At 43.2% G+C, this 24,441-nt stretch overlaps 1 long non-coding RNA gene and 1 pseudogene across 1 annotated transcript; both read left to right on the plus strand.

The window, feature by feature from the left end:
• The first annotated feature begins 3,450 nt into the window (after window positions 1-3,450).
• On the plus strand, window positions 3,451-4,063 carry LOC123469591. Its single transcript, XR_006642775.1, has 2 exons — window positions 3,451-3,706; window positions 3,768-4,063. It is a non-coding gene; the product is annotated as an uncharacterized LOC123469591 (long non-coding RNA).
• A 1,714-nt stretch (window positions 4,064-5,777) lies between these two features.
• On the plus strand, window positions 5,778-6,571 carry LOC116918581 (annotated as a pseudogene).
• The last annotated feature ends 17,870 nt before the right edge of the window (window positions 6,572-24,441 follow it).

The raw sequence follows: 24,441 nt of genomic DNA on the forward strand, positions 1-24,441 counted from the left end.
TTATTGTTTGTAGCACCAAAGAATTACGTATCGTATACCCTAGGGCAAATCCTCACTCTGGGAAGATATAAAAAGGTGAGGTGATGACTACACTGTCACCTGGCTCTTGTATTGCAACCTCATCCATTTGAGAAAACCTGGGAGACGTACCCACTAAACCATGTTGTGCTCGTTTTATATTAGTCTTTCTTCTGTTTCTGATTTAAACTCGATTTCTGACATTTACTTCATGGAAACCATCTCTTGACTTTTAGATACTAAGCCTATCAGCTGACAAGAGAATTATAATCCACCAAGGGGACTATCTCTCGGTAGAGTGTGTGCCATATTATAATTGTTTTCTACAACAATCTGATATTTTCTGTTTTCGTTCGTAGCGTTTACGAAATTGCTTATATATATTCCCTCGGGTAAATCCATACTCCGGGAGAATAAAAACAGAGAGCTAGTGCCTAATTTATCACCCTGCTCCTTTATTGTGGCCTCTACAACTTAAGAAGATCTAGACTTATAAAAATCTACGTTGGACTCAGTGCAATTGTCATTAATGTTCCGACGCGCTTTCATTAAAGATATCTATGGGTAGAGTCTTCTGGCTGCGGCAGTATCGAATAACTTCCACGCCTTCCGCTAAATCCATATCGGAAATAATAGAAAATGAGAGCCGGTGACTAAACTATCACCTTGCTCCCAGATTGTGGTACATACTACCTGACAGTTCTTTGAGATATAAAATACCCTTTTAACTGCGATAGTGACTGTATAAGCCGTCGTTTCGCAGCCCGCAGCGAAGTAAGAAACGGCAAGGGAAATTATTCAAGGTAATATTTTCTTATCGTTTCCCTCATATAATTTCTGTGTTGGACTCAAAGCCATCTTATTGATGTTCCGACACTTTTTGTTTGCGTTACAAATATTTTTGTGTAACGGTTTTTCTCGTCACCAGGATCTAATGTTGCTTTGATTGAAGTATACCTTAGTTTTCCATAGAGTTCTTTGAGCTACTTGTGAATTTGATGCTGTATTATTATTATTTTTATTATTTAAATAAATGATTTTTTTTTGCGACTGATTTAACTTTCTTGGAATCCATTTTTTAAAATTTTTATTATTAATTTTTGATTTGTTTAAACTAACCCTATTTTACAGCTGGTACTACTTGTTTTTCTGGTTTACTAAAGGGTAGATACGTTAGACCTAATCAGACTGTCTCTACCTCGGCACGAATTTGCTTTATGTCCTACTTGTGGACAAAAATAACAAGAAGGTGGTTTTTCCCGTACTTTATTTTTTCTTGAATATTGAAAACACATTTCGATGTTGTGGTTTGCAAGGCCGCAATTTGCACACCCTATGGCAGACTGCATAAACCTATTGTTTTGTCTAAAACTATCTTGACCTGAGTTGTTTCGGTTAGTCTTTCTGAAAGGCTTTACGTGTATCTGTCGGTAGCCGTAGGCTTGTTTTTGTCTAGTGAAAATTTTTGAGGAGGAGGGCTTTGAAAAATTGATTTGTTTTGATTGGTTCGACGCATAATTGTGCCTTCCCTTTGGTGGGAGAACCGTCCCGTTTTCTTGCCAGAGGTTAGACTGTATCAAGCTGTCTAGATTTTCCATGAGGTCTATTAATCTGTCTATTTTATTGTTCAAATTTGTAAATTGTTTTGTTTCGTGCATAGTATACTCGGTTGTCTCAGAGACAGAATTTGGGGCGTGATAGAAACTGTAGGATTGAAGAGTATTATTAGTCGATTGTAGAATCGGAAAACATTCTATGGTCTGGTCGACAACATCGGAAAACGAATCTGACGCTAAAGAGGAATAACTGGGATTCTTTGAAATTACACTTTCTCTTGTGGTTTTGCCAATCTTCCTGTTTGCAATATCTAAATTTTTTATTGTGTTGTCTGTTAGAATATTGTGGGATGTGATAGACAGGTTTTCGTTGTTAATGTCATCTCCATTCGGCTTATCATTGCTCTGAATTGTTACTTGGTCAATTTTCGATTTTACGTTTAAGCTACTTAATTCGGAAGCAATGCTACTTTGGGGGAAAAGATTGACGGAACTTTGTCCTTCCGTTAAGGGTTCGAATTTATGAAAAGAAACGTTGCTACTTGTTGGTAACTTAATTTGTTTGGTTGATTTTCTAGACGTAAAAAAATAGCAATTCTTTTTATAAACGACGTTTTGGTTATTCTAGTTAGGTTTGACTGCGTGTCAGATAAAAGAGTCTTAGGTCTATCCACTTGGGTCAAGGATACATTGTTCATAGTAAAATGAGTTGGCCTTTTTTGAAAGCCTGTTTTCCTTTCGGACAACAAGAAGTCATGTTCAGCATTATTAGCTGAGATTGGTAATATTTCCATTGACTCGATAGACATATTTTCAGTCTTAGTTGGCTGTTGAAAAACCAAAAAAAGGTACGTCTTGTCTTAGGCTTAACACCAGTACACAACGACACTGTAAGTGAGTTCGAAAACCGCTGCCACCAGATGTAAAGGAGTACACGACGTTGTCATGTTGTCTCCAATACGGAAAAGTTTAATTTAATGCGGCGTCTTTACTCACAATGTCTTGTATACTTAGCAAGCATAAAACAACACGCACGCAATAAATAAAAAGCCGTGTATTATAAACCCATTTGCGACAGGTAGCCGTAGAATAATTAAACAAGCTCGTAAATTGAGGGAAGAAGACTCATGACACTTTAAGGTTACCAATGGGTACTAACTTCAAGGCATAGACGTAATAAAGTAATAGTCAATCAGCTACTTAGTGATTACTTAAAGGGTACTTATTCTGCGGCTTGCAAGAGTTACGGTAGCGGGCTCGGCGGGAGAGCTGCAGAGGCCTAAGTTGGCACACGGAAGAGGCAGAGTAGATCTGACTGCCTTTTGGGAGTTTGCGGTGGCTTTTTATATGTTAGTTATCATCCCGTGGGGGACATACGGGACAATGTTAAGGTATAGGCGGACAAAATCGGGCGGTATCGGGCGAATTTGGACGTCACGAAGAGGTATAGGCGGACAAATTCAAGCGGTATCGGGCGAATTTGGACGATTGTTAAAAATAGGCCGGGCAGTTTCGGGCCGTTTCGGGCAATTCCCAACAGACAAAAATATATCTATTTTTAGCTACGGCAGGTTAAGGCCGTTTTGGGCGGCTTTGGACAAATCATAAAAGTTTCTATTTATAACGGGCGTGCCGAGACTTGTTCTCTCCGCTTGTAATATTTTCTAGAAAGTCTAATAACTAGGTCAACTAGTGGGGTGTTAAGTTAAGGGGAGTTTAAGAAATAAGGTCTTAGTTTAATTAAGCAAAAATAAAAGGGGCAAGAAGGGGCTTCGCTTGGCGTTTCGTTACATATGTATCCTTTTTGGCCTGTATCCCTGATTCCCTTTCCCTGTATGGTCGTATCTAATTCATTTGTCTATTTTTAATTTCTCATTATTGTAAATTCCTCTTCTCATGTTGAAGTTGAAAATGGAAACACCGGGGGAAAAAAACCAACAAGCTGAAATGAATCCAGAATTAAATTGCCATCCAACTATTTCCAATTCATGTACGACAAAAAAGATGGCAAAAGCTTTTTAGTTAAATGCCTCATAGGTCACAAGACAAAGCCAAAGTTTAATAAAAAAGGCGAGATTGAACTTCTGACTATTACCAACAATTCTGGCTACAATGCCAAGAGGCACATAAGAGTAAGTTGTTTTCTATCGTACTCATCCATTCTGAAAAAATTCTAATTTTTGTTCGTTCTAGACAATACACCCTACACACCTAACAGAATTTAACTCTGCTTGGCAAATAAGAAACCAAGAACCAAGCGAAGAAAGACAGTCATCTAATCCTGTTCAGGCTAGACTCTCTACCACGAGAAAAGTAAAAAAGGCTAATAAGCCTTCTATAAAGAATCATTTGGATAGTTCTTGGAAGTATAAGCAGATTAGAACACAGGAAGATTTGGACAAAGCTATCCTGATGAGTTTTTCTTTACATTAGTCATAGTCTTATCTCATCTCATCTCATCCCCAACTAAATAAAATTATTCTTAGTTAGTCTTTACTCTTTCTATTTAACTTTTAAAGTTAACAAGATTTTTAAGTTAAAGTAAATAAAAATTCAATTTTTTAAAAAAACTTTAACTGAAATTCAAAAATGTGAAGTACTACATGTATTCAATTATAATACACGTGTTAAAATGGAATATGAATATGATAAACGGAAATTTTCAGTGAACGTCCAGCGACAAAATTTTGAAGAGCGGAAAAAGAGCTTTTGCGAGCGGCTCGCGCTCTTTTTTTCAAATGGTGAGCGGAGAGCGCGAGCCGCTCGTTTTACGGGTGTGAGCGGATAGCTCTGAGCGTGCTCCAAAATCGACGAGCTTCTTTCAACTCTGAATACAATGTTCTTAGAATATTATTATTTACGCAACAATATGTTTTCATAGAAAAGATTCAAAATTTAATTGCCACTACTAGTACTATCGCGCCAGTACCTCCCCGATATTTTTTTTTCACGCTTGAATACTTTCTGTTTCATTATAAATAATTAGAATAAATTTTTAAAATACAGTTACCTAAAGCTTTCAATAATAATAACAATACGTTTTTTTTTGTTTTTCCATTCCTCCCAGTCGTACATAAAATATAAATAATTTTTGTCGGGAACACTATAAACCCAAATTACACAAATTTTACATAAATGGATAGCTCTCATCAAAGGCTATTCAGTTCTGTAAAACTTGTAAAATAATTTTGGTAAACAAAAAAAATGAGACAAAAAAACTTTTTTACTATTTGCGCTCTATTCATATACTCCACCCAATAGACATAAGTAAAATTTCCTTCTGAAATTTTTTTAAATTGAAATTTCTTTTCAAATTTTATAGAAATGAATAGACCTTGTCAAGAGCTATTCGTTGCTATAAAATTTGTTAATTCCAGACTAATAGTTTTCCCGATAATAGTGTAGCGAATGGTTTCTTGCTAGTTCAAGAAATACGAGAGTGGCGTGAGAGAGAGAGCTTCGACGCCCGTTCTCACCCTCCGTTATGGGTGTAACGGAGAGACTTGCCATCTGTCAGAAATGGTCATGTTACATCCTCCAATCGCTTTAGCCTTGAATGGACGGAAGAGTCGAAGGATGAAAAACCCGGGGAGAGGAGTCAGACGGGGGGAGTTGAGTAGGCTAGCAGTCTTGTGTTAGTCGTGAGTTATTTTCATTCTCTTTGCTAAGTGTAGTTAGTCTTGTGTACTTATGAGTGTTGATCGAAAACCCCCTAATAAATAGTGTTACCCCGTGATCGCTCGTGACATGGTGGAGATGCAGGGTAACACTATTTATTAGGGGGTTTTCGATCAACTCACAAGTACACAAGATGCAATAGAAGAGGGTAACACCAAGACAGAAAAACTAACTACACTTAGCAAAGAGAATGAAAATAACTCACGACTAACACAAGACTGCTAGCCTACTCAACTCCCCTCGTCTGACTCCTCTCCCCGGGTTTTTCATCCTTCGACTCTTCCGTCCATTCAAGGCTAAAGCGATTGGAGGATGTAACATGACCATTTCTGACGGATGGCGAGTCTCTCCGTTACACCCATAACGGAGGGTGAGAACGGGCGTCGAAGCTCTCTTTCTCACGCCACTCTCGTATTTCTTGAACTAGCAAGAAACCATTCGCTACAATAGTTATTTCGATTTTCGGTATTACAGGGAGAAGAGAATCATCTGAGACCTGTCAAACCGCACCGACCTACCTGAAAAATGGCCAGTCGGGTACTAGACGGGTAGATACTTTAAAAACAGTTTGTTTCGGCTTAAAATACTCAGTGTAACCGATACTATAATATCTCCCCCACAGTTCATCGTGTCCGCCCCTCTTCAAACCTTTTTACTATCGGTTTGAGAACGTACAGCTATCGCTTTCTCAATTAAATTTTTCGAAGATGTGACTACTCGCGTCAGGGATATCGTCAGCGTCATCACACCCGCAACCACGATCGAGAGTATGGCCACGTTGCCGAGAACGGCAGAGATCAAATCCAGGTTAATCCCGCCCATCCACTGGTGGCCGTGGATCAGCTCTTGCCAGTGAATGCAGACGAACAACCAGCAGCGGTTCAGGGACAAGGGGGAATTCAGCAGCAACTGGTAGGAAGGCCCAAGATTGGAGATGGTCTCGACGGACAGCAAGGTCCGGCTGTGGCTCAGCTCAATCGCATGAGTCTGGTTGGAAGAAGGTTGGTCCGTAAAGGAAAGAATGGAGAAAGTTGGTAAAGAGGTTGAGAAGGGAGGTAAGCAACAAGCGTTTTTCCAAAGTCAAGAAACGCTATTCGGTTTTTTTCAGGGACAAGTTAGATTTTAAAGTGTCTTCAATAGACTTTCCTATCAGGGGGGGTTCCTCTTTTTTGTGGAGGATACTGTACTTGCTGCTACATTTGCCAGGATATCATGGGAAAGCGGTTAAGGATTTATCCAGCTTGGCGGGCAGGGTTTTTTACGACATGTCGGACATGCGTCGCAGGATATTTTATTTAATTAATTATTTAAACTTATGATTGACTAATTCTGCTTCGATTAGCGAATGCATCAGCAAACGAAGTGCCGATTAGCGAGTGCATTCGTTAATCGATACCAGATTAGCGATTGTACTCGCTAATCCAAAAGTCTTTTAAATAGAGTTGATTAGCTAATGAAAAACATCTGTTAACAGATCTACACTCGTTAACTTAGCCAAAGAACCAGACCCGTTGTTGCTGGACCTCTCTTGCGGTGTTCCACGAATTTTCCACCTGATCCCGAATTTTCTATTATTGGCGGAGTGGGAGCGGAATCCGTTATGCGAGTTGACCAGTTTCCGCGTTGTCACATGGATGTTGTCCGTGGAAGATCCGAAAGGCAGGGGTTTTCGAGTGACGTGGTCGACTTATTTATGGCAGTGACAGGAGACAATACAAACTCCGCCTACGGCGAGTTTGGTCGCATTGGTGCATGGGAAGGGGTGTGGATCCCCTGTCTAATGATGTGACCATGATGTGACCGACCGTATCCGGGCCGGTACGCCCAAGTTCACGAAGTTTTTGATAACCGCCTGAGAAACCTCTCGCGCCGAAGGGTCGTGGCGCCACTGGTGGATGATAGGCCTTCCGGAAAATCGATCGGTGTTAACCAAGAAATGGAGAGAGCCGAGCTGGAACAAATCATCGGAGACGTCCTCGAACACCCGGGTAGATTGCAGTTCCCTCATGAGGGGCTCCTGTTGTTGAGCTGGTAACCGCTCCTGACGTGTCTGGCAGCTTTCCACTAGCATCGTAACATCGTTAGAGATCCCCGGTCACAACACAGTCTGGCGTGCACGCCGCTTCATCCGCACTATCCCTTGATGCGCTGCGTGTAATTTATGAAGCACGTCATGGCGGGCCGATCTGGGGATGGCGATTCTTTGGCCGAATAACACGAGACCGTTGTCAACGGACAGCTGCTCGCGTATAGTACAATAACGGCGGACACACTGTGCTGTGTGGTGCCGAGCAGTAGAAAAGCCGTCTGATATAGCTGAGATGAATGCAGAATAAATCGCATCTGACGAAGCCATGGCCCGTAGGTCATCGAGCAAGGGGTCTGGCAGATGTTTTCCGGTGTTCTCGGCCCCCGGTTCCTCCTCTTCGCCGCCGCTGCGCTACATGGCCACGTCTTGTCGAATGACCAACAGGTTCGCGAAGGATTATACTTCCGAATTAACGGTTTTATCCTCCGGCCCCAGGTCGTGTACCAGGGCGCAACACAACGCGTCCGGGATGGCATGATCACGCCCTTTCCGCCATTCGGTAATGAAAAACAAAATTGGGACAGTTGCTCCTTCAAACGCTGGAGCTTGGGGTTCTCCACAGCGTCGAGGATGGTAACGAGGGGGGATTGATGTGTTGTGGTCTCCCGTGAAAAGTCGAACTTGGCCAGTACGGGAGGTTCTAGCAAGGCCACCTTGACGGAGGTAAATGTGGTGCCATGGTCGGAAATCCACATACAGGGATTGTGATGAAGTTAACTGAGCGGAGAGAGTCAGGTTACGGAATCTGTATTGAGTTGACGTTACCGTCGGCCAAGGAGAACTACATAAGACTCGCGGGCAAAGACAGCTTTGGGGCTGAACAAGATTCTGCAAGGGGGATGGGGTTGTGGTGCCAGATGGCGTCATCACACGCCCCTTTCAACAAGCAAAGATAACTAACACAATGTTAACTTTGCTCTTAACAAAAAAGAGAAATAGATAGGACACAGGGTGTACAAGTTGTAAACAAGGCTATTGTGTCCAATCTGTTGGAAAGAAGTGACGTCTCGGCTGGCGGGGACGCGTTGACCGACGTAGGGTGGGCGGTGCTGGGCCGTTTGTTGGTGGAAGCTGGTCGGCCGGCGGCTGGACGTCTTGTTGTTGTTGTTGTTCGGCTGGTGGCTGGACCGGTTCCGGTGGAGTTGCTGGAGCTGGTTCAGGCTGGATTGGAGTAGCAGTTGGTGCGCTTCCGGTGCCCGGGAAAATCGGGATGCGCGGGCGGAAAAACGCCGATTGCGTCGGAAGATTCTTCCGGCCGGATTCTTGATGAGGTAGTCTCGGTGCCGGCCAACTTCTACGATTATTCCGGGGGTTGCCCACTGCTTACTAACGGGATGCTGGATCAGGACGTGGTTGCCGACGACAAACGCGGCCAATGGTCGAGTTCGTTTATTGTAATGGGCAATCTGCAGCTCCTTTGATCGTCTCGCCCGTTTTTCCAGCGTGTCAGCTGCTTTTTGCCACTCGGGCGCGAACGAGCGACGGTGGGCCGGCAAACAATCACGCACCGGGTGGTTAAACACTAACTGCGCTGGTGAGGCACCACCTGAGCGTGGCGCGTTGCGGAAAAGCAAGATACTTTTCGCGAATTTTGCTTCGTCAAAAGCACCCGATGTCCATGAGCCACGAATGAGGGTCTTCATGGTGTTGATCTCGGCCTTCGCGCGGCCGTTCGACTGGGCGTAATATGGCGAAGACGTCAGGGGGATAATTCCCCAATCAGCTAGGAAGCGCCGGAATTCTGCTGCGCCAAATTGGGGCCCATTGTCGGACCAGAAGGCGACGGGGGCTCCTACACTGGAGAAAAAGGTACGGATGTGACCGATGATAGCGCGAGCGGAAGTTTTGGTGTCGCGAAATGCGACCACGTGAGGCCAACCACTAAAACTGTCAACTATGACGAGGAAATGACGGCCGTTGACTTCACCTAGGTCCGCGTGAATTTGTTCAAAAGGGCGAGTTGCCAGTGGGCGCGGACGAAAAGGTTCAGGTGGTAACGACGGGAGATGTTTGCTGCACTCGTCACAATTTCTGGCGGCATTCACAATATCATTGTCGATGCCAGGCCAATACACGGAGAGTCGGGCTCGCTGACGCGTTTTTGTTGCGCCTTGGTGCATCGCCGACAAATCACGCAATATGGCTGCTCGAAGAGATTGTGGAATCACTACACGGGGTCCAAGGACGATCATATCGTCCGATTCGTCTATTGTCAGCCGGTTTTTCACACACCAATACCGACGCAAGTCAATGTCTAAATTGCACTTGTCGTTCGGGAAGCCTGCAACTATTTGATTTCTTAATTTGAGCATGATGGGGTCGATGGCTGCCGCGCACTTAATTTTTTCGAGCACAGGGTCGAGAGTTGGGTCGGCCGTCGACAATTCGGCTCCGATGAGACTCATCATGGCGATTTTTGCAGCGAAAGACGGCAATCCTTCCCCCAGTTCATCACTCGTTGTCACGTGATCAACTGGGGCCCGTGAGAGGGCGTCGGCGTCAGACTTCTGCTTGCCGGGCACCCAGCGGGCGACGAATGAATAACGCTGCATTTTCAGACGCAAACGCAGGAGGCGGGGATTATCTAACTTATCCATCGCGTAACTGCTTAGGATCGGGATTAACGGCTTGTGATCCGTCACCAATTCGAAAGACGGGAGTCCTTCTAAAAACTGTCGGCACTTATGCATTGCCCACGCAGCACTCAGGCACTCGAGTTCGATCATTGCGTAGCGGGATTCGGCGCTTGAGATGAATCGCGAACCTGCTTGTACGATACGCCATTTTTTTGGGTCGACGAGTTGCTTGAGTAAGAATCCGAGTCCATTTTGACGCGTCGCGTCGACGTGGAGACTGGTCGGCCGTTTTGGGTCGTAAAACGCTAAATCGTGGACTGTGGACAGGAGTTTTCTTGCCGCACAAAACGTTTCGTCATGCCGCGTCGTCCACTCCCAAGCATACCCTGCTTTGAGCAGTGGAGATAGAGGGTCTAAAGCGGCGGCTAACTGGTCGGAGAAATGACCGACTTGCTGACACAGCCCGAAGAAAGAACGGACGTCGGTGATTGATTTAGGCACTGGGAATTCACTAATTGCTCTTCTGAGCGCCGGATCTGGCCGAAAACCGTTTTCTTCTACGACGTAACCGCCGAAAGTCACTGCGGGTTGGGCGAATACTATTTTTGACGTATTTATCGACACGTTGTGGGCAGCTGCTCGGGCGAACACTGTTCGCACTGCTTCGACGTGCTCGTCGTAGGTGGCGGAGAAGATGAGAACGTCTTCGACAATGCGCCTACAATTTGGGAGATCGTCAACAATCTCTGACACACGTCGGCAGTAGTCGTCGCCGGCGTGTGTCACTCCGAACGGAAGCCGGAGGTATTGGTACCGTCCAAAAGGCGTGGAAAACGTTGTCAAGTCGATCGATGGATCGTCCAGCAGCACCTGATGATATCCTTTCAGCGCATCAATAACAGTAAAAAATCTCTTTCCGGGCGGAATGGTGCGCACGGCCTGAAAGGGTGTGGCTGTTTCAAAGTTTGGCCGGATTATACACTCGTTAAGCTCACGAAAATCAATAACGAGCCTGATGTCACCGTTTTTCTTCATTACCACCAATGAAGGGTGAACCCATTCAGTCGGCTTCGACACTCGGCGCACGATGCCGGCGGACTCGAGAGCGTCCAGCTCGGCTTTCAGCTTCGGCAGCAGGGGGACTGATACCGGACGGGAGCCTTGCATGGCCACCGGCTTGGCATTTTTTACTAACTGAAAATGGCAGGGTGGTCCAGTCATCGGTCGGCATGTTCCGTCAAAAATTTTCGGCTGCTCGCTCATAAGCTGGTGGAGGTCGGCTTGTCGTTGGCTGGCGCTAGGTGGCGTGTGCGCCACTTATCCGACACGGATGTGCGGGTAACCGGATGGAAGCATCCCTAGCGCCTGCTGGCTCTTCTTTGATAACACTGGCTGCTTCAACTCACGCAAAACGTGAACGTCGGTGCTTAATGAGAAGGAATTTTTGTCATTCGTTGTCCACTCAATAAGCGTGCTGAAAACGCCAACGTTGACGATTGGGCTCCCGACGGCCGTGACTGGCTGGATGCCTTTTCGCAGCGACACGCTACTAAACTTCTGCATGTAGAGCGATTCCGGGATGGCATCGATGTCAGCGCCTGTATCGGGAAGAGCATGAACCACACCTGCGGCGTGCTCGCCGTTTGCCGTGGGGAGTTTTTTCGGTGTTATCGATACTCCCACTAGATCTGAGGTTTTCACTGCCCCCACTGTCGGAGGAGATGGCTCAACATTAATGCTCTGCTTCTTTGGGGTAGGCTTTGCATTACGACACACTTGAGCATAATGATTGGGCCGACCACATTTGTTGCACTTCCTGCCTTTGGCCGGACAGGCCGTCAAGGGTTTACACTGCGATTTCGAGCCGCAATTTCCGCAGCCCGTAAACTTGTCGTTTGCCGGTTTATTGTCACGTGCGAGCGGCTTGCCCGTTTTGTCACGGGGTGGTGGACGGCCTGAAGTTTGTTTGAATCGCCTGTACGTTGAAGTGGCGCCTTGGATCGCTGCTGCGTCTCCGGTCTTCAAGTTGATTGACTGCTTGTTGGAGGCTTCAGCTGTCCGTAAAATTGTCAGTGCTGCATCTAGCGTTAACGCATCACCTTGCTCAAGGAGCTTTACACGAACTTCGTCACTTTCTACGCCGAATATAAGTTGGCCTAAGATACGGGTGGGTTCACATCGGGCGCAACAATCGGTTTGGAATTCACACTTTCGGGCCAAGTCACGTAACTCGCACAACCAATCGTCAGCTGATTGCTGGGCACCTTGCTTCTTTGCGGAGAACTGCTGGCGCCACACGTGGCGGTTGCGGCGGGCATTGCAACGAGCACGGAGATGGTCGATGACGACCGTATGATTGTCGAGCTGTGTGTCGGTAAGGCCCATGGAAAGAACAGCTTGAAGTGTGTCGGTTGATAAGCACGATAGCAGAGTGTGAGCCTTGTACACGGCCCGCTCACCCGCGTCCAGTGCCGAGTCAATCGTCGACAGGCTAAGAAAAATCGTCCATTTCTTGTGCCATAGATCGAAGAAATCTTTGTATTCCTCCAAATCAAAAGGTGGAGGTTTACCATATGGCTTAAAAGCCGGAGTCGCCATGTTGGTGTGATTGTCCCAAAGCCAGCCAATGTCAAGCCGACTACTCTCGATCTCCAGCTTGGAAACGAGATGGACGCTTGTTGCTGACCACTAACGCTGTAACGTGGGGACAAAAATTCAAAAAGCTCAGTGGCCCATCGATCACGATAGCTATCATGAAAAGGACCAACTCTGATCAACAAGTTAAAGTCAGATGCCTTGGATGAGCACGGATGTAAGAAATTCTTTTTCGGATCAAAACGAAACAATGGCGGGCAGAATGTTAGGCCGAACAATAGTCATGAGTCAACTAGTAGCGACAAGCGTGGCCATGCGGTGGGTTGACTGGGTGTCGTTTCACACCCACGATGGCACGCGTAAACTGAGAGTCGGGTAAGTCAGTTTTTCAACAAGAAAATGCACAAACATAGAAACGTAAGTTAGGTAGAGAAAACGAAACCATCTGCGCCATGTGATGAAGTGAACTGAGCGGAGAGAGTCAGGTTACGGAATCTGTTTTGAGTTGACGTTACCGTCGGCCAAGGAGAACTACATAAGACTCGCGTGCAAAGACAGCTTTGGGGCCGAACAAGATTCTGCAAGGGGGATGGGGGCTGTGGTGCCAGATGGCGTCATCACAGGGATTTCTCGTGCTCAATAGAGGGCGCAGCGGTATTTTAACAGCGGCCGCCAACGTAGAAACCCTGCCAGCTGTTCTACCAGTCCCATTAACGAGCGAAGCTCGATGATGTTCGTTGGCTTGGGGAATTCGGATATGGCGCGAAGCCTCTCGGGGTTCCCCGTAACGCCTCCCATTGAAGAGTGTGCCAGCTGAATTGGAACTTCTTCCAGCTGAAGGTGATTCCCGCCTTCTTTGCCGCTGACAGAACTGCGCACACCCCCGCAACATGGTCGGGAAAGGACGCGTCGAACTGCAGGATTTCTCCCACTACTGGAACCACATTGGGAACTCCCTGGAAGGCCATATCGGCCCGCCTATTGTATTCGTCACTCGAACTTCATAATCCCATTGACGCGCGAAGAAATTTGTACCGACTCCATGGTGTCATGAAGATCGTGAGGTGTTGGGAGCTGGGATGAAGGGGAATTTGAAAATAACTGTTAGCATTGTCGAAACTTGTAAAATACTGGGCGTACCCGGCTATTTCTGCCCCAGTGTCCCACGGTGTGCGGGTGGGTTGCGTTGGGCACTGGACATGCCGGTTGAGCCTCGTATGGTCGATGCATAGCCGCAGTCTTCCGTCTGCTTTCCGAGTTACAACCAACGGGGCTGCCCAGTCTAATGGTTCTGTCACAGGAATAATGATTCCCTTCTCCACCATCCCGTATAACAGGCGTTTGACGTTTGAGCGGTCCGCAAAAGCAACCGGGCGTGCCTAATTGACGTTTTAAGTGTAAAGCATTCTCCCTCTTGGATGAATGGCTTTACGAATTAAGACAATTTGTTGTGTAAATAAACTCAGAGGCGTATTTACCCACAATGATGATTATGTATTATTAAGCTGAGGCCAAAGGTTTACAGAACGAGTAGGGATACATGGACGTGAGTCCAATCGGGAAACTGAGCGTGAGAATCGAGACCAAGTAATTTGATCTTACCGTGGTAGTGCGAGCGTACACGCGTGAGGGAATAATAAGAGAAAAACGGGAAACAATACTACTTGCCGGCACGTATAGTATTTGGAATACATGTTGGGAAGCAAAAGAAAGGGTAAAACTAAGCGCGCGGGTGTGTAGGGGATCCGTGAGTGAAACAAACTATTTCACAGATTCGTACAAACTTTGGAAAAGAGTTAAATGTATAAAAAATGTAGAACAATTCAATTTAATAATTTGTGAATTAATAAATCTGAATGCGCAGCGAGTAATCTCTTTCATAAAAATAAACGGTTCAGTTCTCGGGTCAGTTCGGGTTGTTGGGTAAGCCATGTGAACCGGGTTCGGTTTCGGGGTATCGGATCGAGCCGGTTCGTCTCCGGGTTGGTGGTCTGAACCAAGCAATCCGGGGCGCCCCGCCACGCAAATGACGGTTCTGGCCCAATAAATTGGTGTTGGACATGTTTTTTCTCAGACCTTGCTCACATTTTATTGTGTCTAATGATCGTTTGAGTTGTTTGTTCTGTTTTTTGTTTAACTATTGTGTTTATTTAATCAAAATGTAAAATACTCTTAAATGTAAAGATAGAATGATAGGTAAGATAGGAAAGAACGAGAGTAGGTGGAATTGATAGAACGTAATTGGAAGTAAACGCAGATTACGATGGACAGGGGAGAACATGTAAGTAAGAAGAGGTGAGTAATTATTTTGTTTTCCCGATCCTTTGTTTTTCTTCTTGTGTTTTTCTTGCGTCATTTGCACACCTTTTTTTTCATTCTTGGGTGTGTGTGCGTTTTTGACGTTAGCCTCCTGGTCCCCATTGGTGCGGGTGCCAGTTGTAGAGTGGAGGGTGACGTCTGGTTGGATTCTAGTCCAGGATCAGTTTAAGGGTGTGTACAGCGCTGCTCCAATCTTCTGTGAAGATCTGCTCGCTAAGTTCCTACGACAGCTGGGCCATTTTTTCTTCCAAGCGTCGTTCGTAACGGTTGTGTTTCAGATCCCACGAATTACCATTCTCGGAGTCTGGTGATTGCGGTGTCTGGCTAACGACGGGGACGTTTCCTTGCTGGAGTTGATCCCAGCTCAGGTCGTGTAGCTGTACTATAGGAATTATGTTTTGTTGAGAGCTTTCACCACGGGTGTTTGCCGATGTTGTGCTTGTAGCCCATGCATCGATTTTTCGGTAGTCGAGTGGGGGTAGCTGTTGATTTTGGTCCATCTTGAAAACTTAACAATTTTTGGACGATTAAGAACGGTTATTTAAGGGTTGATGTGTTGCTTTTGACAACTGAAAACGGTTTGCTGTTCGACTAGGATTTGGTCGTCTCTTAAATAGTCGGTTGTCCGCTTTACAGAATTGTTTTGCTTGCGTTATTGGACTCCATCCGCACAACGACTTTGTTTTCTTCGAGTTTTTTGTGAGCGACCGGCAACATTTGCATGTGCATTTGCATTCGCCGACACGTCAACATTGAACTCTTTTGGTTTTACGGAGTCGTTTTGATTGTTTGTGGAATTATTTTTTGAAGTTGGTGTAAAGCTACATCGACTTGGAGAAGTTGATTTTGTTTCAGCGGAAGTTTGTTTTTCTTTTGATTGCTGAAGCTGAGTGGCATGGTGTTTTTTATTTAGCGTGTTCTTATTTGACTCATCATCTGAGGAGTGATAGTCAGACGGAGGTGCCTCCGTATCAGTCAGTGTATCCGAATCCTCATTTGTCATTTCTTTTGATTCATTTTCACTTTTATTGACGGAAAAATCATCTCGTCGTTGACATAGATTTGCGAAATCGATTTTCAAATTCCGATGGGGTTTCAAGAGGGGGGCAATGTTCTGTTTTCCACAAAATTGTTTCATAAAGGGGTTTTAAACGGTTAACGTGCGTACGTTCACAAATATAAGAACAGTCTGCTATATCTACAGTACTATTATTGTGTACTTTTACAATTCTATAAGGGCCTTTATATTTTGAAGTGAATTTTCTACTATCACCTTCTTTAACTACACGACAAAGATTTACAAGCACAAGACTTACTTTTCAGCACAACTGATCCAGGTACAATCCCATAGGGATTTTTCAAACGAGTCAAAAAGGCCTAGCCTACACTGTCACAGTGACCCTATTTTCACAATCTCATAGAGATTTCACTATTACATTCCCATAGGGATTAGACTTCTTATTATCTCATACAAATTTCATTACTAAAATGGAACAGAGATTAATTATAACTATTTATCATTCTCATAGGTGTTCGCAGAATCCTTCTGGAATGTAACACATCACATGAAATGTGGGCCAGACTCACACAGCAATACGAACAAAACGATGCCGAGAATCTTTTTGTTTCCATCGATCGTTACTACTAGTATACACATGCAGGAAATGACAACATGATGACACATCTTTCGAAGATTGAAGGAATGGTGGGCCAATTAAGAGATTTAGGATCTCCAATCGATGACAACCAAGTGGTCTCTTAAACGTTGATGACACTCCCACCACAATATGCCAATTTTCGAAAATCATGGGGCTCACTACCGAACGCAGCGAAGACTAAGGCCAACTAAATTTCCAAATTATTGCTGTTAGAATCCATGTTGGAACATAGAACAAATCAAGAGGGGACTGTCCGAAACAAAGAACAAGATGTTGCTTTGCTAGCAAATTTAAGATACCCCCGAGGACAAGAAAGAAATGCTGGATCTTCTAAGATGTGGTGCTCAACCTGCCGTTCGAATAGTCACCACCATGCTGACTGTAGAAATAGATCCAAACATAACGAGATTCGACCTGATCACCAGCCATCCAAGAAGATGCGAGTTAAATGTACCTACTGAAACTTCAACAATCATGTTCGTGAGCAACGTCGTTCACTTCAGAGACATCAAAGAGAAGCACAAGCGCAACGTGACCAAGAAAAGAAAGGCTCTGTGGCTTATTTGGCAATCAATGAACAGGGTGGAAAAGAAACCCCTAGCAAAAGCGCGTTTGACCTCGAACATGCTTTTGCTGCATTTGATCTCAGCCAACTTAACTTAAATGATTGGTATGCTGATTCCGCCTCAACTGAACACATGGCAGAGCATCGCGAATACTTCACTCCTTTTGAACCTGTCTCCCACCAATGGAATGTTAAAGGTGTTGGCAAAGATAACCAACCATTGGTTGTTAAAGGGAAAGGTGATAACAAAGTAACGATTGGCGCTGACGTCCATTACGGAATTCTTCAAGACGTCCTCTATGTTCCTGGTATCGGAGTAAACTTATTCTCCATTGGAAAAGCAACTAACCGTGGAATCACAACCGTTTTCGAGAAACAATCTGTCAAATGTACCGTGGTAACAACCTTGAACTGACCGGGACTCGCACTGACAAAGATCTCTATCAACCCTAACTTCAAAGCTCTGTCCCCAGAAGGATCACATTCGATAGCTGCATCATCAACTGTGCCAGGCCCAAATTCTTCAACAGACTGATATCTAGCCTTACCAACAATCAGAGAAATCCCAGAGCCTAAATACGGAGCCCTGAATTCATTATTCATCCTAATTTTGTTTTCCAGTTTCCGGTTAAGGGGAAGTGTTGTTTGTAACCGTCACTCTTCTTTGTTTTTCCACCACTAGATGGTGTGTGTTGTCACTTATCCCTTTTTCACGGTCTACCCTTTTTGAGTGTTGCAGACGATCTCTCTCTCTCTGCCTTATTAAGACCCAAAACGTATCATCTCTCTCTGATCTAAGAAGTATTAAATAAAAGAATCATTTCCAACTCAGGTTAACCTTATTGTATATTTACTGAAATAACCAACATTGACGAGTTCGTGCTTTTTCGCTTTCCTCACGGACTCGTTGAAAATTATATCGTAATCGGTCGACCAAATTACCAACATAGTCAGAAGCTGATTTAAATGTTTATGGGGAAGCATCTAGGAACTCATTAATGGGAATATTGGGATCTCCACCATGTAGTAGAAAATAAGGGTAATCAAGTGTAGAAGAATGCACAGAACTACGATAAGCAAATAAGACATATCCCAGCATATCTTCCCAGTTGGAATGCTCACCATCTTTTAATTCTTTTCGTAAAATTGATGTCAATGTACGATTAAATCTTTCTGTTTCACCATTGCTAGCTGGGTTGTATGCTGTCGTCAATCTTTGGTCAATTTTAAATTTTTTACAAAAATGTCGCAATAATTTCGAAGTGAAATTGGTTCCTCGATCAGAAACAATAGCTTTAGGCATTCCATGCCTCACAATAATTGTTTTGTAAACACATTCCGCTGTCGTGTGAGCAGTTTGATCTTTTAACGCAACTGCTTCCACCCAGCGGCTAAAATAATCACCCAAATAACACATAACTAAACTTTATTCAAAAATTCATTTCTTAATGGTGGAAGCCAAAACTATTTCACTGTAATATGTGTCAGTCTACAAATGTCGGAATATAAATGAAAATTGCGTATATGGTAGACCACTCGACTGTCATGCTGGAGACCCGTGCTCGAATCCGATGGTGGAAAACTACGCTTTGAATATTTTTTTAAAGAGCAAAAAGTCGCCGTAGTGAACGCCAAAATGAGAGCTTTGGTGACCATAAAAATACGTGTATTAGAGCAGTTTTTGCCGGTCATCAACACCTGCTAAAATCTTCTTTAAGTCGTCATTGTAGGATTTCAGGACAGAATAAGGAAATCCTAGTAATGCCGTTGGGATGAATAAATATCCTTTAAAAGACCTCAGTGTGCTGTTTGGGCAGTAATTACTAATATATAACTGTTACCATTTTGGGAAACCGGAGTGATAGGACCTAAAAAGTCCACTCCTATTACTTGAAAAGAGGCTTTCGCAATTTCATGTGGGTGCAAAAGTGCTCTATATGTTGAAGAAATGTTGGCCGTGCAGATTTCACAAGACTGGCAATATTCTTTAATATCAGCTCTCATAGTCGGCCAATAGTAATGATTTTTCACTTTTAAGTAAGTTTTATAAGAAGCTAAATGTCCTCCCATCGGTGCATTATGTAATTATTTTAGCACAAAATGACGGAGTGACAAAGGTAAAACTAATTTGTGATTTTATTCGTTCCGCTTGCTATTTTTAGAAGGCAATGGCGATAAAGTTTACCTTCTAGAATTTCAAAGTATTCAATTTCTTTCACCAATATGGCTTAGAGTGGTGTAAGGACGGGGAATGAAAATAGTTTTCCTTACTTTTAATATTGAATATGGGGAATAGTTGTGTGTGATGATGGTGAGTTTATTGTTGCACAGAGTTTTTGGTAAAGACCGAGATAACAGTTTACAAGACGAGTTCGATTAAAAAAGACTTACTGATGAAGACTGCAGAAGACTGCAAAAGAGACTGACACAAGACTGACTCAAGACTGACTGAAGACTGACTGAAGACTGACTGAAGACTGACTGAAGACTGCCTGAAGACTGACTGAAGACTGACTGACAATCGGGGAAAAGGGCAACATTTATACGAAGGAGCAAGGTCACTTAGGGTCAGGTGTCGCAAAGGGAATTAATATTTTGTGTGTAAATGTAACACCTATGTGGAGAATTCACACGTTTGAAGGCCAGGTAGAAGGGAGATTGGAGGCCGGAGCCATCGGTAGATGACCTATCGGTGGAAGAGGGGAAAAGGGTTGTAAGCGTGGGAAAGGAGAAAGGGATGTAAGGAACGCGGCTGACCGTTCCTTACAGTGGCAAAGTTTTTCTTCGAATTCGCCTATTTCTAAATAATTTTTAATTTTAACACAAAGAAAGTCTTCCATTTGCTTTTCGCAAATGAATTTGATATTGGTTGACACTAGCTGAGTACTAGCAATTTTTAAGCGTGACAAACAGTCAGCATTTTTATGAATACGACCCGGCCTATATCTTAATTCATAATTGGTCGCTGCTAAAACTATAGCCAATCTTCCTAATCTTCCATTGTTATCTTTTTGGTTTTTCAACCATTTCAAAGGTCTATGGTCACTTATAATTTCGAACGGTTTATCCAAAAGATAATGTCTGAAATGTTTAATTGCATAAATTAAGGCCAATTCTTCTTTTTTTGTCGTCTCATATTTCGATTCAGCTTTAGTCAGTTGTCGACTTGAATATGCAATTGGATGTTCATTACCATCCTGCATTTGAGAAAGTACAGATCCTATTCCTAATCACATGCATCAGTAAAGAGTAAAAATTTTTCATTGAAATTGGGGTAAGCGAGAACTGGGGGTGTAACTAGAGAATTGCGCAATTTATCAAAAGCACGTTGTTCCCAGTTCCCCAAGCTAAAGGTTTTCTACTAAGATCTTTATGAGTTAATCTAGTCAGTGGTTTAGCAATTGATAACCCAACTCTTTAATAAATCTTCTGTAATCCAGTAAATCCAAAAAATGACTAAACTTCGTCAACATATGTGAGTGTTTTATAGTTCACTATCCTATCAATTTTTCCATGGTCGGGTTTAATACCGTCTGTTGAAATAACATGACCGAGATAGTTTAACGATTTTTTTATAAACTGGCATTTTTTAAGCTTTAATTTTAAATTAGCGGTTTTTAATAAGTCAAACATTTCACGAATATCACGTATGTGATCTTTAAAAAAGTCCGAAAAGATGAGGACATCATCCAAGTAAACTAATGCTTTTTTTCCTAAAACGTCTTTTAGTACATAATTCATTAGTCTTTGAAAAGTAGCCGGTGCATTGCACAGACCAAAAGCCATTCTTTTAAATTCATAAAGGTTGTTTTCTACTACAAATGCAGTTTTTTCAATAGCTGAGTCAACAGTAGTCACAATAGTTTGAATTTGCCAATAGCCAGAAGCTAAATCAAGAGTTGTGAAAAATTTCTTTCCGAATAATTTGTCTAGAATTTCATTAATTCGTGGCATTGGAAAAAAAAATCCTTCTTTGTAATACTATTTTATTTTCTATAATCGACGCAAAATCTAACTTCGCCGTTCTTTTTCTCTACTAATACCACGGGTGAAGCCCATGGTGAAAGTGAATATCGGATTACATCCGCTTCAACCATTTCTTGCAATTTGTCCTCTAATAATTCTTTTGATTATTCGTTACTCTATCTGGGTGTTGTCGAAAAGGGCTTCGTCCTTGTGTATCAATTGTGTGTTTAATGAGATTAGTATTCCCTAATTCCGAATCTTTTGAAGCGAACAAGTCGTGAAAGTCATTTAATAATTTAGAGAGCGGTACTTGAAATTTTGGGTCGACATCCGAAATTACAACAGGCTCAAATTTATCGTTAGGTTTTTGTCTGATTTGTTTAAAGTGACTTTTTCTAGTACTTGGCGAATTATTTCGATTACTCCTAACTTAGTGTTTCTTGGTATGTTGACTTCAGTGAATGAAGGATTTTCGACCATAATATTATACATTCCATCTCCCGATACTTTTCCAATGAATTCTTCGATATAAATTCCTGCCGGCAAATTTTCTTCTGGGGTAAATATAAATGCTGTTTGAGGGGGTACATACGGAAATGAACCTTTCCTTTGCGCTGCAATTACCAGCGACATCTGAAGAAGTAGCGACGTCTTTTTGACCGTTGTAATTGCCATGTCTGGTACCCTAGAGATAGCTAAAGGGCCCTGCTCATCTCTTGCTAAATAAATGCTCTTGGCTTCTCCATCAAGCTGAAATCCATGTTTTTGGATTGCATCCCATCCAAGGATACAGTCTTCTGTAACACCGTTTGTAACAATAAATTCTTGTCTTAAAACTGACTCTCCGTATCGAACGGGCAATGTCACTCTTCCCAGTGTGTGTAACTTTTTCTCCCCTACATCGTATAAATCAAAATCAAGCTGACTGCAGATCACTTGACCTTTAGAGGGCAACTTATTAAATAATCTCTCTTGTATAATACTTTTAGATGCGCCTGTATCAAATAATACTTGTAAAGGGATTTGGAAAATTTTTAATGGAATTCTTGGGGTCGATTCATTTGTAATGGTGGTTAATTTTGCGACGTGTCGGGATTTTGAAGGAGACTCGATATCAACTGACTCGAAGCTACAGTTGATTCCTAGTGGTTTTCCTGACGTTGAGGGGGACCTTGAATGTTAGGTCTAATTGGTTCTCTTATCTTAGGACAATTGTTAGGTTTGTGAGCTATTTCACGGCAAGAAAAACAAATAGGGGGTTCTACCTGTTCCAGATTCTGGCGTTGGAGTTTGCGACAAGTAGACTGAGTGTGGCCTCGATATCCACAAAAATTGCAAGTCATCAAAGGTTGTGAGGGCCTGTATGGGGAATCAGTAGAAGGTCTTGAAAAGGACGATGTAAAATTTCTACGTCTTTTCGGAAATCTCGAAAAGTGCTGAGTGGTGTTGTCGTTACTACTAAAACTTGAGGGAGAATAATTCCAATTCTTTTCGCGATTAAAAGTGGGGGTTTGGAACGAAACTTGTTTACGAAATGGTGCGTTGGGTGAATACGAAACGCCATCTTTTGCATCAAATTGCAGTTTTTTCACGGCCTGTGTTAGTTCGTGAAGAACATTTCTAATCTCATCGCTTTTGTTTTTGGGTTCTTCCACCTGCCGATTTTCGAGGCGAATGTTGGCTACCGCACTTTTTGATCAATTATGATTTGTTTAATTTCTTTTAATTCAGCATCCTTAGAGTCGTAAGACCCGTCAATTTTCCTAATAAACTCATTCTTATCCCCGTCGGTTTCTAATGCTTCTAATCGAAGGGCATGAACACGAGTTGATGCAACAAGGTCATTGAAATCTTTAAATTGTTTATATTTTACTTTCGACTGTATTAGAATTCAATCCCTCAATAAATTTTTGTATCAAAATAACCATAAATGACTTTTCGCCATAGCCCATGGGATACGCACGTTAAAAAATTTCCTGCAAACGATGAGCATAATCTACCATTTTCTCTCCTGGCTTACGTTTTGCTTCATTAAACTTTTTAAGATATAAATCAATATTTTCATCACCATGAAAGTGATCAAGCAAGGATTTCTTAATGGAAGCATTGTCGTCTGGATTTTCTTTTAAAATGGCTTGGATAACCGGAAATGCTCGATCAGTAAATTTTGCACGCAATATCTGAATTATTTTTTCGTCTTACCATCCAGATCCATCTACTATACTCTCAAAAGATTCGGGCCAAGAGTCAAAGCGGGTAATTGCGCTTCCAGAGAAAGAAGGAAGTAACTGCAAACGAGATAAGGCATGTTGATTGTTTTGGAAATCATCCAAATCTTTAACAGTAGCTGCTCTAGTGTGGAAAAGAGAGTAGGCCATTTTGCTATTTCGATTGGGAAATTTATAGGTTAAAGTTCTCTTTTGCGGATTCTGACGAAGTTCTGGAATGCTAACTGGAATTGTTCCAGATTCCCAAAAAATGTTTGTGGCGGATACGACTGTTGTTCCAAGAAAGGTGTTGTCGATTTGGGTACCGATTGAGTTACAGCCGGATGTGACGTCAGTCTCTGTTGTGGCGATGGCCTTGGACGTCGTCTGGGTCTCGACTGCGGTGGTGCTGTGTTTGAGTGTTTGTTTGATCTTCTCCGCCAACTGCACGTTGTTTGGTCTGATGGCTGCTGGGAAGTTGTCGAGTTTTGTCAGAAGGGATTTTATCTCCGGGATCAGTGGTTTCAATAGCGTAAGTCACTGAAGGTTTTTTAGGTATAGGACAAGGCTGTGAATTTATGCCAAAAAGGTTTGTTGGTGGGTTAGTAATACATGTTCGAAATGGAAGGACAACTCTTTCACTTCCAAAATGAGGTGGGAGGTAAGTTGTCTTACGTCTCTTGCCGCAATCCGTACATTCGGGAGTATCGCACAATGGTTTGAGGGAGTTTCCTTAAGTCGGTGATGTTGTAAATCTGTCTGAAGAGGAAGGTCAGAAACTGTCTCGCATATGCCATGAAAATTGCCGTAAGTTCGGACGCCTGCTGTTCAGTTTTTTTCGTCTTCTTCGCCCGTATGGTGAGTTTCACGTCTAGAATCACCGTCAAGAATTTCAGAATAGACGTTGGCTTCTTCCACTCCGTTATCTTTGGGGTGTCTGGATAAAGATGGGTCAATCGGATGTCCTTTAGCAACCAGATTAGTTGGGTTCGGATCTTTGGATCGTTCGACTGGAAATCCGCTTCTCTCTCCTTCAGGCTCCTGATGGCTAGTATTAGAGATGGCAACCAACCTGCTCGTCTGAGTCTGGTAAATTTTCTCCTGATTCTTCATGATCTTTTTGTATAGGTGATGAAAACTCAGTGTCAACTGTTTTTCCATTAGTTGTGTTCTTCCTCTTGAAAAAACTTAAACTGGTGCTCGAGAGAAAGCTG

This window comes from Daphnia magna, linkage group LG2 (genome assembly GCF_020631705.1).
Source record: "Daphnia magna isolate NIES linkage group LG2, ASM2063170v1.1, whole genome shotgun sequence".
Lineage (NCBI taxonomy): Eukaryota > Metazoa > Arthropoda > Branchiopoda > Diplostraca > Daphniidae > Daphnia > Daphnia magna.